Below are 14,229 nucleotides of genomic sequence, written 5' to 3'. Positions count from 1 at the left end.
CTGTCAGACGTGTACGATTCGTGAACCGAGGAGCTGATGATACTGCGCAGCACGTCCTGATTTTGCCAAGTCCGATGTGTTCCTAGGTCAACATATTTTGTTGACCCTGGAACAACATTTTACTCCAAAAATATATTCTTAACCATATCCCTACACCTAAACCTAACCTTAACCATGAGTAATCCCTAAAATCAGAGGAAATGATAGATGAATGACACTGATGTACAAGCACCAAACACTGATTTTAAGCATAAACTTCACAAAATCTATAAACTGGTTCTTCAAATCTGATTGGTTAATCACAATGTTGTTCCAGGGTCAACAACGATGTTGTCCCAGGAACATGTCTCACTTGGTAAAATCAGGTTAGGCCTACTGCGCATGTGTGATTCAGTGTGAAGCAGACCGACACACTGGTCTGAACTGAACTGATTATTTTGGTGATTGATTCTGAACTGATTCTGTGCTAGTGTTATGAGCACGGGTAAACCGAAGGCTTGAATCAAGGGCAATCATCGCAAATCAACCGGTTTATTGAATCGAACTGTCCAAAAGAACTACCGGTGATCCGAAAACCGATGCAACCGGTTTTTGACTCGTGAACGAGTCAGTCTATTGTTCGTTATCTGGCTCAGCTCGGTGTTCATCTGCTTTGATTTGAACTCTCTCTCACAACAGACATGGAAGAGAAGACAATGCTGAATAAAGTCGTAGTTTTGGCTATTTTTGGACCAAAATGTATTTTCGATGCTTCAAAAAATTCCAACGGACCCTCTGATGTCACATGGACTACTTTGATCATGTTTTTCTTAACTTTCTGGACATGGTCAGTATACCGTTCACACAGCTTCAATGGAGGGACTGAGAGCTCTCGGACTAAATCTAAAATATCTTAAACTGTGTTCCGAAGATAAAAGGAGGTCTTACATGTTTGGAACAGCATAAGGGTGAGTTATTAATGAAATCATTTTCATTTTTGGATGAACTAACCCTTTAAGTTTTAAGTCAGCTGTAAGTTTGGTTAGGGCGCATTGACCGTGTGCCAGATAGGGATTGTATTTATTTATTTTATTTGTGATTAGTATAGGTTAGGGGTGGGGTCCTTTTTGTTTATTTCTTTGCTTTGGTCCGTCCAGCCATCCCCTTTTCCCAGAAAATTATTGTTTATTACTTACAATTTATTATTATAATGGTTGCATTTTATTTTACAATACGTGTACTAACCAGAGATGCTCACAAGTCTCTGAGCTAGAGTCCAAGTCAAGTCTCAAGTCTCTGAGCTAGAGTCCAAGTCAAGTCTCAAGTCTCTGAGCTAGAGTCCAAGTCAAGTCTCAAGTCTCTTTATTATATTAAGTCTCTGGTTATAATAAATGTTGCATCACGTACAGCGACCCATCCAAGCTGCTTAGAACACTGCATAGCTATATATAAGGAATTCAAAGCATGTAATATGTTATTATGACAACCCTATTTATTAGCATACAATATCAACTTTGATTTTGGTATATAATCAGTGTAAACAGGCTATTGCAACATGACAAAAACACCAAGAATGCTTTACTTTTAAGTTAATATCTGTATTTTGCATTTATGGATTCAGTAATGGCCTTCTGTCTGTCCTGGCTGTATAGCTGCACACCTCTTGTCTGGCTTAAGAATGAACAAAGCTACGCTGACTTATGTTATTCATACAATACCTACTCACAAATAAACATCAAAAACAAAGCCGGCTGCAATGAATTTCTGTGCAAAACAGCTTTTACTACAAACACTTCAACACAAGAACATTGTTATCACACAAGAACATTTTGATAGAGAACCAAAAATATTTAAAGTAGATAAAATTAGAATAAATAAAATGGAAATGTCTACATACTATTACTACTGTAAACTTTGCAAATAGGACATCAGCCCCTGAAGTCAATGAACAATAACAAAGTGGGCTGCAATGAATATCTGTGCAAAACGTCATGGCTCCGCTCCTACCCAATGACAGAGGCACGCAGGTTTTTTTCCACTGGAGTACTCGCGTGAAGGATGCGTGCACAACTAATAACTAATATCATCACGCTATAAAGGGTTGGCCTGCGCTGGGTGCGCCCCTCCCCCTATAACTGTTCTGTCTCGCGGAGGAGCTCATTTGTGTGCATCTGTATGAAACACGCGCTCTGAAACACGCATAGGAAAAAAGAGCGACAGAAAGAACGGCTCCCCTCCAGCCGTGACTCGGCTCCCATCGTTCATGTTTATGAGCCGTTCAAAAGAATCGGTTCGTTCGCGAACGTCACAACTCTAACAGCGAGCTCATCTGACGTTTACTAAAAATTAACATTGTTCACGAGTCCCGGAGCTCGAGTCCGAGTCGAGTCTGAAGTCTTTCGAGGACGAGTCTCAAGTCGAGTCTGAAGTCACTGTTTGTGCGACTTAAGTCGCACTCGAGTCGGAGTCTCAAACTCGAGTCCCCATCTCTGGTACTAACATGTACTTATAGTGTACTTACAGTGTATTTATCTAAGAAAGTTCTGGTAACACAAGGTAACTACATGGGGTAGGGTTAGGTTTAGGGGTAGGTTCAGGATTAGTACCTAGTTATTAAATATTTATTTTAATTACTATAATAAGTACATAGTATGTACATGAGGAACAGGACTGTAAAATAAAGTGCTACCATTATTATTTACAATATTACCGTGGCTAATTAAAAGCTTTGTTTTTATATGGTATTTGGTGTTTTTTATCCTTGCCTCGCACAGCAACTATACCTCCTTTGCTGGCATTGGTGGGCCCGAGCAGTGGGTTGCCAGCCTTCCCTCCCTTTGGGGAGCTAGAACATAACATTGCAACAATGCAACAACTCATGCAATGTATGAAAATGTTGATATCCTTCAAGTAAACGGTTACCGTTGGTTAGAGTTAAAAATTTTCATTAAGTCAGAAAAAGCAATGTCTTTAGACATTCATGTTTAAATGCTGCAACCTGCTGGTGAATGTTATTAATTACTGTGCAGTCATTGAATCAGGGAGAGCTGTTTACATAATAAATTAAATTATGAACCCCAATAAAGCACTGATAACTTAAAAGCTTTTTAAATGTTTAACTGAACCCACATAGCACATGTGCGTCTGCAAGTTGTTAAAGATAACTTTATCTGGAAAGCATCGGTGTATAAGCATCTGGCATCTTCTATTTGACATCTGATAGGAGACATCCTATAGGTGTATTGCAGAGGAGCAAAACAAACAAACAAACAAACAAAAAATAAATAAATAAATAAAGTATTGTAGATGTCAAATATATAAATCATTAGGATATTATTGAATGTAAAGATCTTGTTCCATGAAGATATTTTGGCCGACCATTGTTCAATCTTAAACCATACATGAATGAAAAGCTTATTTATTCAGCTGTAAATCTCAATTTCAAACAACTGGCCCTTATATGACTTTTTTGGGGGGGGTCCAGGGTCACAAATGTACTGTCCATTCCATAGACACTGCATTATAAACACCCTCACATTGGGATTTCATGCAAAAGTGATATAATATAAAGTGTTACGACCCTCTTAAAAATGGTCTAGGGGTAAAAGGAGTAACATTCAAATTTTGTGGTAAAACTGTAAACTTGGAGGTAGCAAGAGACAATGCAGAGACACCAGTTGCCAACAAATGTGATTTCTTATACAAAGTGAAAATATTCCAAATAACTACAAAAATATTGAAGATATTATAAAAATTATATAAATAGTTAAAGAGACAACCAATATGTACAAATATTTACAACTCAGAAAACAAACAAAAGAACAATATAAATCAACCCAAGAGAAAAAGGACTCTTGTGACGCCAAAAGAAAGAAAGAAACAAAACAAAAGCACTTCTAACTTATTTTAAACCTCTAACCTAACTAAAGAAAAGCAAGCAAATCTTCAGCGCCAAGCGCCATATACTTCCCTATCCTCAACTAATAAAAACCAAACATACAGGGGGTGGCATTCACCTCTTACCTAGGGTGTCTAAACAGATCGAGTTACCTAAATGTTGCACAATGGAAGTCACACGACATCTTTCCTATCCACCTTCCTCTTGGGTAAAGAGTCAATGTCCTAGAGCCTAAGCTCAGCAAAGCTCAAAGAGCAACGGCATCCAAGTCACAAAGTGACAAAAACAAACAAAATGGCAAATCAAGAAGAGGTCAGGTTCAAAAGAAAAATGTAAAAACAAACAAACTGAAATTTGGCATAAACAAAGAAACAACTCAACTCAAGAGACAAGTAACATAACAGCAAAAAACCCAGGAAGCAAAAGAGGTCTCCAGTTCACTTCCTTTCACATCCTTTTATCTGCTGGTGGAAACTTTACTGGCACTGGATAGGTCAGTGTCACATTGATTAATGAAGATGGACAGCTTCCAGAGCCAATCAGCAGACAAGGGAGGCTGCCTAAGAGATTGACAGTTAAGGAGAGAAAGAGAGCAAGAGAGAGCAGGCACAGGAATGTTTATGGACGTAACACTCCCACCCTTAAGAACAAACTCGTTTGTAAGAATAAACACCATACCCAACTATGCTCTCGAGAGAGCATCAGCTAAGACATTCTCTGAACCCTTCTTATGTCTGATTTCTAAATTGTAGCTCTGGACAATAAGAGCCCAGCGCATTAAACGCTGATTGTGGTTGCACATTCGAGTTAAAAACACAAGAGAATTGTGATCTTTATAAACCACAATCAGAAGACTACTGGAACCAAGGTAGTCTTCAAATTGTTGTAACGTGAACAATAAAGCAAGAGCTTCTTTTTCAATTGTTGAGTAATTCAGCTGATGTTCATTACACTTACAAGAAAAATAACTAATAGGATGTTCTATCCCATTCTCATCCTCCTGAATAAGGACAGCACCAGCACCCACGGCGCTCGCATCAACCTCCAATTTAAAACTCGAGTACAGTCAGGTGCCATTAAAACAGGTGCATTACACATCAAACTTTTGGCTGAAACAAATGCATGCTGACTCTCAGCAGACCACTCATAAGATTTAGATGGGCTGAGTAGTGAAGTAAGAGGACTCGTAAGACGACAGTAGAGAAATTCTTACAGAAGCTACCATAATAGCCTTTTGGTAGTCCAAACGTGGAAAAGAATTTCACCAATTCTTTTACGATGACAGGCGCAGTGATTTTTCGTAGTGGAATCGCCTCAGGGAATCTGGTAGCCACACATCTTTTTTTTAATCCTGGCCAAAAGAAATGGCTCAAAATCCTATTATAGGTCTTCGTAACTCCTAAATGACCAGCAAGCTGGTGATCATGAGCCAAGCACAAGACATGTTGACGATAGGAAAACGGGACAACAATTTGATAAACAACGTTCCAGTCTGAATTCTTGTCAACATGAGAACACCACTTTCTCATCAATAAGTCATTAACAATAAAATAAGCAAATTAATTTTCCTTAGCTCCATCAAGGGAAAGAGCAGAATTGATAGAAGTCACAAGAGTTTTTTCCTCCTTCTGCGCAGCAATAATTCTCTCAAATGAGACTGGTAATTTGAGTATATCTGCGTCAGACATAATTACACCTTTATTTTCTGTCTTTAAAGCATTTTTCTTTTCAAGATTGTCACCCGACAACAAGATTGTCAGCCGACAACAGTGGAAACATGAAGGAATTAGACAGATCAATCACATCACCTACTCTGCGTGACTGAGCACGCGTGACGGCACAGGCTGGGAAACATTCAGGGTAAGTTTCAGACAGTACCTCTAACTCACTAAACACATTTGGTTCATCAACAACTTCAATAACAGGCATTACCTTTCCACCTGTCAGGTCATTTCCAAGGATAAAATCAACACCCTTCACAGGAAGTGAATGACACACAGCAACTCTCACGAAACCAGTACTCAACTCGCTTTGTAAGTGCACAAAATGAAGCGGGAATTTCACTCAACCCATATCAATGCCTTGTACAATCACGCTAGAGCCACAAAAAGTTGTTGTCAGACAGCTGTAATTTACCTGCCAAAATAAACGATTGCATGGCACCAGTGTCCCTGAGTATTCTTACTTCTTCCGGGTCCTCTCTTATCCCAATCAGTGATATTAACCCTTTTGAAATAAAGTAACTCTCATCAATTCTCTCCTCAGTATGCACAGCCACTGCATATTTAAGAGCTTTCACAAACCCCATGCTCTTTGGTTGTGGTTGCTGCTTGCGCTTCAACACCAAGCAATCTGCGATCAAGTGCCCTTTTTTGTGACAGTTAAAACATTCATGCTCCTCTTTAATATGAGGTGGACTAAATCAGCAACATGATGTATGAGATTGCGAACTGTCAATCTGTAAGTTTTCAGGACGTGCAGAGGCAAATACATTATTGTGGGTTAAATTAAACTCATCTGCAAGTGCAGCTGCGTGTGACAGTAGTCACCTTCTGTTCACTAAGGTATACTACTACGCGTTCCTTCCCGTGAATCAACAGAACTTGGTGAAAATGGCTCAAACGGTGGACCTCTGCCTCCACGTTAGCATCAACTCCACCACTACGCTTGTCCTCCTCCCCAGAAATGAATTGTGCCAGAGCCACGCCAACCACGTTAACCTCTCCACCCATTTCACTCCCCCCAACGTTTGACATAGGCAACACCTGCAACTCATTCAAACGCAAGATCAGTATTCATTTTATTTCGTTTTTAAAAGACTTTTTACTTACAACAATCTGAAAATGGTCTGCGATCTGCAATAAGTCCTGCTTCCCGCATGAATTAATTTGCTGTACAGATGGACTGGTAACAAAATCTCGCAACTTAAACACTTCCAACATTAATAACCAACCAATAAGCATTACACTACTACACCGCATGAGAAAATTCAACACAAAGTATAGTGTTATAAATGTAGACTACCTACATGAAAAAAGTAAAATATTTAGATGTTCATGTTGATATGCATCATCACAGTCTTTTGAAAAGGGTCCACTGCTTTTTACCATGTATTTGTATATGAGAGCTCCATCTCCTCCCTTTAGCTGTCTCAGGATGGAATGAACTCTTGTTGAATAAGATCAACTTTAAAAAAGAAATCAGTCTTGGAAAATACTCAAAATCCACTTTTCTCAGGATATAATTTTTGGTCTAGTAATTTGAATGTTGCATTTGAAAGGAGATGCAAAGAAATTACACATTGTTGGGTGTTTTTTAGAGTCACTTATTTGCTTTAAATAGTCTTTTAAAATGTCAATGATGTCACAGTAATCCTTCAGTCACTGTGGTGCTTTAAGCAATCGAGTAAGGGAGGAGTCCCCCTCCCAACAACACGTATCGTTACGATGTGTGGTAACCCACGCAACTTGGCTGATTTTGGACATTAGCCTACTTGGCATTTGCCAACTTTCCCTCCCACGTGAACCACCCTAAATTCAGGTAGGCTTTGACAATTAACACAGTCCACATGGGTTACCTTTTTTCATCCTTGGGAAATGAGAAATAGAACAACCCTTGCCAACTATTAGAACAATTTATCATTGCACACCTGCGAGCCATTTTTTTCCTTTTTCAATTTTTATTGATGTTTAGCACTATTGAGCGTGATATTTGTTTAAGGTGGCAATACTATACCACATGTATCCGGTATTTCTTAACACAAGAATAACACAAAAAGTACTCAAATTCAATTTATTTTCTGTGTAAATTTCACAGTACATACACAACAATGGGCAGATAAAAGTGCCAGCAACCAAAAAAGTTGCTCCATTGAAAAGAAAAACTTGGGCGAAAAAGTCCGCCTTAACATTCCGATCACGCTAATTCTGATTCGGATGCCATCAAGCGGTATCTCTGGTCGTAATCAGTCCTTCACTGACCAATCAGGGTTCATTAGCAGAATGCTAGCATGTTATGGGCAACAACAACTCAACCTGTAAGAAATCGAAAGGACATACATACTCGTTCATTCAACTCTCAATCTATAACCCATGTTGAACTTGCAAAACCTACAATCAGATCTGAGATTTCTCAATGGCAATTGGGTGAAAGGGACAAATTTAGCCGTCTAGCCCCATAGACTCCCATTCATTTTGCTCTCATGTCGATTGCCCCCAGTGGGACTCTGGTGGAACTGCAACCAAAATTAGGTACAATAGGACTTAATAGGGAGTGGGAAGGCTCTCCGTAGACGGGCTCTGGTCGAACCTTTTCAGTTCCAATTATGGCAACAAATCTGTGTTTTTATAATGGTAAAAGCATTTTTTTTTTATTGTAATTGCACTGTTGTATTGAGTCACGTTTATCATTCAACACTGATAAAAGCATACCCCACTGTATTCGTATTTAAATATGAGATTATGTTGAACTTATTCTTGAAAAATATTGTGCTGTAGTAAGCAGTATGTAAAAGTATGTAAAATTTCTGTTGCTCATTAAAACGTTTCTAAAACGTCTGTGTATTTTACAAATATTGCATTTAATTCACTTCATCTGTGATAAAGTATGCAAACACCCCCTGAAGATGTCCGGCTTGACATGTCTGTTTTCAACTCCGCCCTGACTGCAAGCGGCTGCTCTCGCTGATCGCCGTTTCTGATTATTATCCCTGTTGAATTTTTTTTTTTTTTTTTTTTTTTGTGGAAATTGTGATACATCACCTTGCAGTCTAGAGTAAGATTTAAGATAATATGTTTATTCAACAAGGTTGCATTACATTGATTTGAAGGAGAAATCATAAAAATTTGACTTATCATTGCTGTCTTTACAGTTATATACCTGAGGTACATTTACGTAACTTGGTTATCAGTTTATGCGCATATGACAGGAATTTTCAACTCAAATTGTTACACTCACAATTGTTTGTTTTATCTTATGTTTATTCATGGTTACGTTAGAAGTTATTTGTGTGTGTGTGTGTGTGTGTGTTAGTGTGTGTGCCAGACCAAGGTTTACTTTATATATTCCCAAAAAAGGGTGGTGTTAAAATGTCTTAATTTTTAAGAAGTTTTAAGATTGAAAGTGAGTTAAAGTCCTACAAGGGTTGTTTGGGGATCTGTTTTTTCAAGAGAATTGGCTAAATGTTGCTTATACAGTACATTGTGTTATAAACACTAAAATGGATAAAAGTCTTAAAGTGAAGAAAGCAGATTAAACTTTGTTGGTGCATGTTAAAGCCTTAAAAAATTATTTGCCTGTTTTCTGTGCTTTTTTTTTCTTCTTTTTCTGTAAATTATTGAACTTTTGATAATGGTTTGCGGTAACACTTTAGAATAAGGTTCCATTAGTTAATGTTAGTTAATGTATTAATTAACATGAACAAACAATGAATAATACATTTATTACTGTATTTATTCACCTTCGTTAATGTTAGTTAATGAAAATACAGTTATTCATTGTTAGTTCATGCCATCACAGTGCATTAACTAATGTTAACAAGCACAACTTTTGATTTACATAATGCATTAGTAAATGTTGAAATTAACATGAACTAAGACTTATAAATGCTGTAGAAGGATTTTGCTTAGAATTGCTTAGTTCATGTTAACGAAAGTAGTTAACTAACATTAACTAATGGAACCTTATTCTAAAGTGTTACCTGGTTTGCTTCTTAGTGCTGTCATCTAAAACAAATCTAATTGAAACAACAATATGGATATTCATTAAACTACCAAAACCATACATGAACAAGACATTAACTAGTTGATGTAAAAAGGCATAATTTTATTGAATTGAAGTGCTTTAGACAGACACAATACAGACATTTTGATTCAATTAGTTGCAAAGCAATCCAAGTATACTTGATTTGATCAGATGCATAATGGGTGCTATGATTAAATCATAAAAAACATTGAGCACTACAGCCACTACAATGTAAACACAAAGCAATGATGGTGATGCCACTGTGTCTCCTCCTCGGTTTCTTTGATAAGTGAATGTGTTTTCTGTTTCTGCTCTGGATTCTGCAATAAAAACAGTAAAGAAAAATAATATCAGTGCACTGTGATAAATGAAACAAATCTGTCTTAAATTACAGATCTAAAATTTTCGGTAACACTTTAGTATAGGGCCCAATTCACACTGATAACTAGCTGATTATTAGCATGTCTATTATTAACATATTGGCTGTTTATTAGTGCTTATAAAGTACATATAATGCATGACATCCATAATCCTACACAATTCCCTAAACTTAACAACTACCTTATAAACTATAAGTAAGCATCATATAAGTAGTTAATTGAGGCAGAAGTTATAGTTAATGGCTAGTTAATAGTGTAAATTGGACCCTAAAATAAAGTGTGACCAAATTTTCTTTACAATTAATTAAAATCATCACACATTTATCAGTTACTTTCACACACCGTTGATGATCAGCTCTACAGTCTCCTGTTCAGATGAGGGAGTGATGAGACAGATGTATTTTCCTGCATCAGCGTGAGAGAGATCAGAGAGACTGATGGAGAAGTTTCCTCTCACATACTCTTCAGGGAAAGTTTTGGCTCTGTTCTTGTATCGTGGGTCCTGATCTTCTATTGAATCTTCACCTTTAGTAATATCATAAACATGTATGCTGCCATTGTGTCTCCAGTGCACAGCAGTGTCTTGAAGTTTAAGATCATGTTCAGTTGAAGAACACGGCAGGAGAACAGAACCACCAACAAAACCCTTTACTGTGACCTGCAGAGAGACTGAAATAACACATACTTTAACTGTAAACACAAAGGTCTGCCATTAATACAGTATATGTTAATATGGCATGGATTTAACTCTTAAATGTAGTTTGTGTTGTTCTCACCTTTGGTAATGAGCACTGAAAGTACACAGATGAAGCAGCATCTACAGAAACAGAAAAATAAATCGGTAGATCTGAAATGACACTTTGCTACAATGTAAAGTAGTGAGTGTACAGCTTTTATAACAGTGTGATTTTGCTGTCCCCTTAAAATAACTCAAAATAAACTGCTGGCCACAAAAGTGAGTACACCCCTGTGAAATGTCCAAGTTGGGCCCAAAGTGTCAATATTGTGTGGCCACTAGCCACTATTATTTCCCACACTACCTCAGCCCTCATGGGCATGGAGTTCACCAGAGCTTCAGAGGTTGCCACTGGAGTCCTCTTCCACTCCCCCATGATGACATCACGGAGCTGGTGGATGTTAGAGACCTTGCACTCATCCACCTTCCATTTGAGGATGCCCCACAGATGCTCAATCGGGTTTAGGTATGGAGACATGCTTAGCCAGTCCATCACCTTTACCCTCAGCTTCTGTGGTGTGTTTGGGGTCGGTATCATGTTGGAATACTGTCTCCGAAGGGAGAGGATCAATGCTCTGCTTCAGTATGTCACATGTTACATGTAGCTCCAGTGCCGGCAGCACTCATGCAACCCCAGACCATGACACTCCCACCACAGTGATTGAGTGTAGGCTTTGTACCCCTCACCTGTTTGCCGCCACACACCATCTGAACCAAATAAGTTTATCTTGGTCTCATCGACCACAGGACATGGTTCCAGTAATCCATGTCTTTAGTCTGCTTGTCTTCAGCAAACTGTTTGCTGGCTTTCTTGTGCATCATATTAAGATGTCTCTGGGATGACAGCCATGCAGACCAATTTGATGCAGTGTGCATGCAGTCTGAGCAGTCTGACAGGCTGACCTCCCACCCTTTCAACCTCTGCAGCAATGCTGGCAGCACTTATATGTCTATTTCCCAAATACAACCTCTGGATATGATGCTGAAGCACGTGCACAAACTTCTTTGGTCGACCATGTTGAGGCCTGTTCTGATTGGAACCTGTCCTGTTTAACCACTGTATGGTCTTGTCCACCGTGCTGCAGCTCAGTTTCAGGGACTTGGCAATCTTCTTATAGCCAATGCCATCTTTATGTAGAGCAACAATTCTTTTTTTCAGATCCTCAGAGAGTTCTTTGCCATGAGGCGCCATGTTGAACTTCCAATGACCAGAATGAGAGAGTGAGAGCAATAACAGCAGATGAACACACCTGCTCCCCAGTCACACCTGAGACCTTGTAACTCTAACAAGTCACATGACACCGGGGAGAGAAAATGGCTGATTGGGCCGAATTTGGACATTTCACTTAGGTGTGTACTCACTCCTGTGGCCAGCAGTTTAGACATTAATGTCTCTTTTGATGAGTTATGTTGAGGGGACAGCAAATAAAATAAATTGTACCAAAGTGTAATTTCTTCAGTGTTGTCACATGAAAAGATATAATAAAATATTTACCAAAATGTGAGGGGTGTACTCATTTATGTGAGATGCTGTGTGTGAATATATTAATATAGAATATATATAAATTCACTATAGTATACATCTCAAACATCTTCATTATTTATCATAACTTATAGACAAATTGAATCAGTTTTAATCATTTAATATAAATACAGTTTATTGCTACTTTGACAAGTCTGCAAATATATATATATATATATATATATATATATATATATATATATATATAGATAGATAGATAGATAGATAGATAGATAGATAGATAGATAGATAGATAGATAGATAGATAGATAGATAGATAGATAGATAGCGTAATGATATAATGTAACACTCAATTCTCACTATTAATTACTTGGTTATTAGCATGCATATTAAGAACATATTGGCTGTGTATTAGTACTTATAAAGCACATATTAATGCCTTATTCTGAATGACCATATTTTAGATCCCTTAATGTATGGTTTAAATCACCATCTGTATTTAAATAAGCAAATACTTAAGATTTTATGGCTGAATGAGTATTTACACATCCCAAAGACTTTGCAACTCATTTAACAAATATTAAATCTATTGAATCGTGTGTATGCTGAAGTCATCTGTAAATATACAATTTAGTTAATGTTTATAAGAGGAGCATCATCACACTTACTCTACTGATACAACATTAAATACCTTGAATGCATTTTAAGACTATCAAATTGCACAAAACTACACAAGCATCGAGATTCAAGATGATGAAACAAAATTGCTATTACTTCTTTCTAAAAAACAAAATAATAATTGCAGCTATTTGCCTGACGATAAACTTGTTAATTAGGAATAAATGATACATGTATCTATTAAAGATATTTTTGAAACCAAAACACGACAGGCTAGTTGCAGATACGAGTTCTCAAACTATAGGCCCAGTACATGTGTTTGAACGCATAACATTTCATTCAGAATTCATCCAACATACCTGATCATCATGGTGCCCGAATTATAATAATATGTTTTATTTAAATGTATTAATATGGCTCGAATTTAAATTAAATTAAAAAAATTCTAACAAAAGAGTGCGTCGTACACACTTTCGATATGCCACACTACGGATGACATCAGACGTAAGTGACGTCAACTGCAACCACGTGAACGATCAGAAATGTGCAGCAGATATTTGTTAATGAAACTCAAATGAACTTCAGTATATTCAAGACACCTCTCTGCCGTACTTCAATGTCTGTATCTGGACTCCAGTTCATCAAAATGTTTTATTTATAATATTATTTAGTAAGACTACAAAATATTGTGCCAGTTTCACAGATTTTTTTTTGTATTATTTTTTTTTTATAGACTGTCATTAAGTGTCTCCACAGTTATTAGCATTAAAAATATAGATTTAAAGTATATATATATATATATATATATATATATATATATATATATATATATATATATATATATATATATATATATATTCCTTTTTAACAAATTATGTTCATTTATAACACTATAATGCTAATTAAGTTTTAAAATGTCAATTCAATTAGCTGTGTAGGAGTTTCTAAACAACGGCTGAGGAAATTATGGCAAATTTGAAAATTTTCTCTCATCTGACCAACATAATCAATCTCTGGCTGCATTAGTTATTAATATTTTCATCTGGCAGCTATAGACATCCTTACATGTTTTCATTTTAGTGAAATGAAAAGGAACAAATGAAATGAGATCATTAAATCAATAACTTACATGAGTATGAGGATGATTCTTCCTTTCTTAAACTCCTTTGAGAAAATTCTGGATTCTCAAGTGAATCATTTATCTGAATAATGTCTTATTCCTGCTGTCACTGAGTCTTTTCTTGTCTTGACTTCAGTTTGTTTCTCAGAGGAGCTTCCAGTTACATTTCCACTCGTGAGCTGCAAAGAAACCAGAAGAGAGAACTGAAAACAGGATTTTCCATGTAATGTCTTTCAAAATTGGTTTGATGTTAACAACACCAACAGATGCAGT

This window comes from Carassius auratus, chromosome 22 (genome assembly GCF_003368295.1).
Source record: "Carassius auratus strain Wakin chromosome 22, ASM336829v1, whole genome shotgun sequence".
Lineage (NCBI taxonomy): Eukaryota > Metazoa > Chordata > Actinopteri > Cypriniformes > Cyprinidae > Carassius > Carassius auratus.
This window is presented reverse-complemented; position numbering follows the sequence as displayed.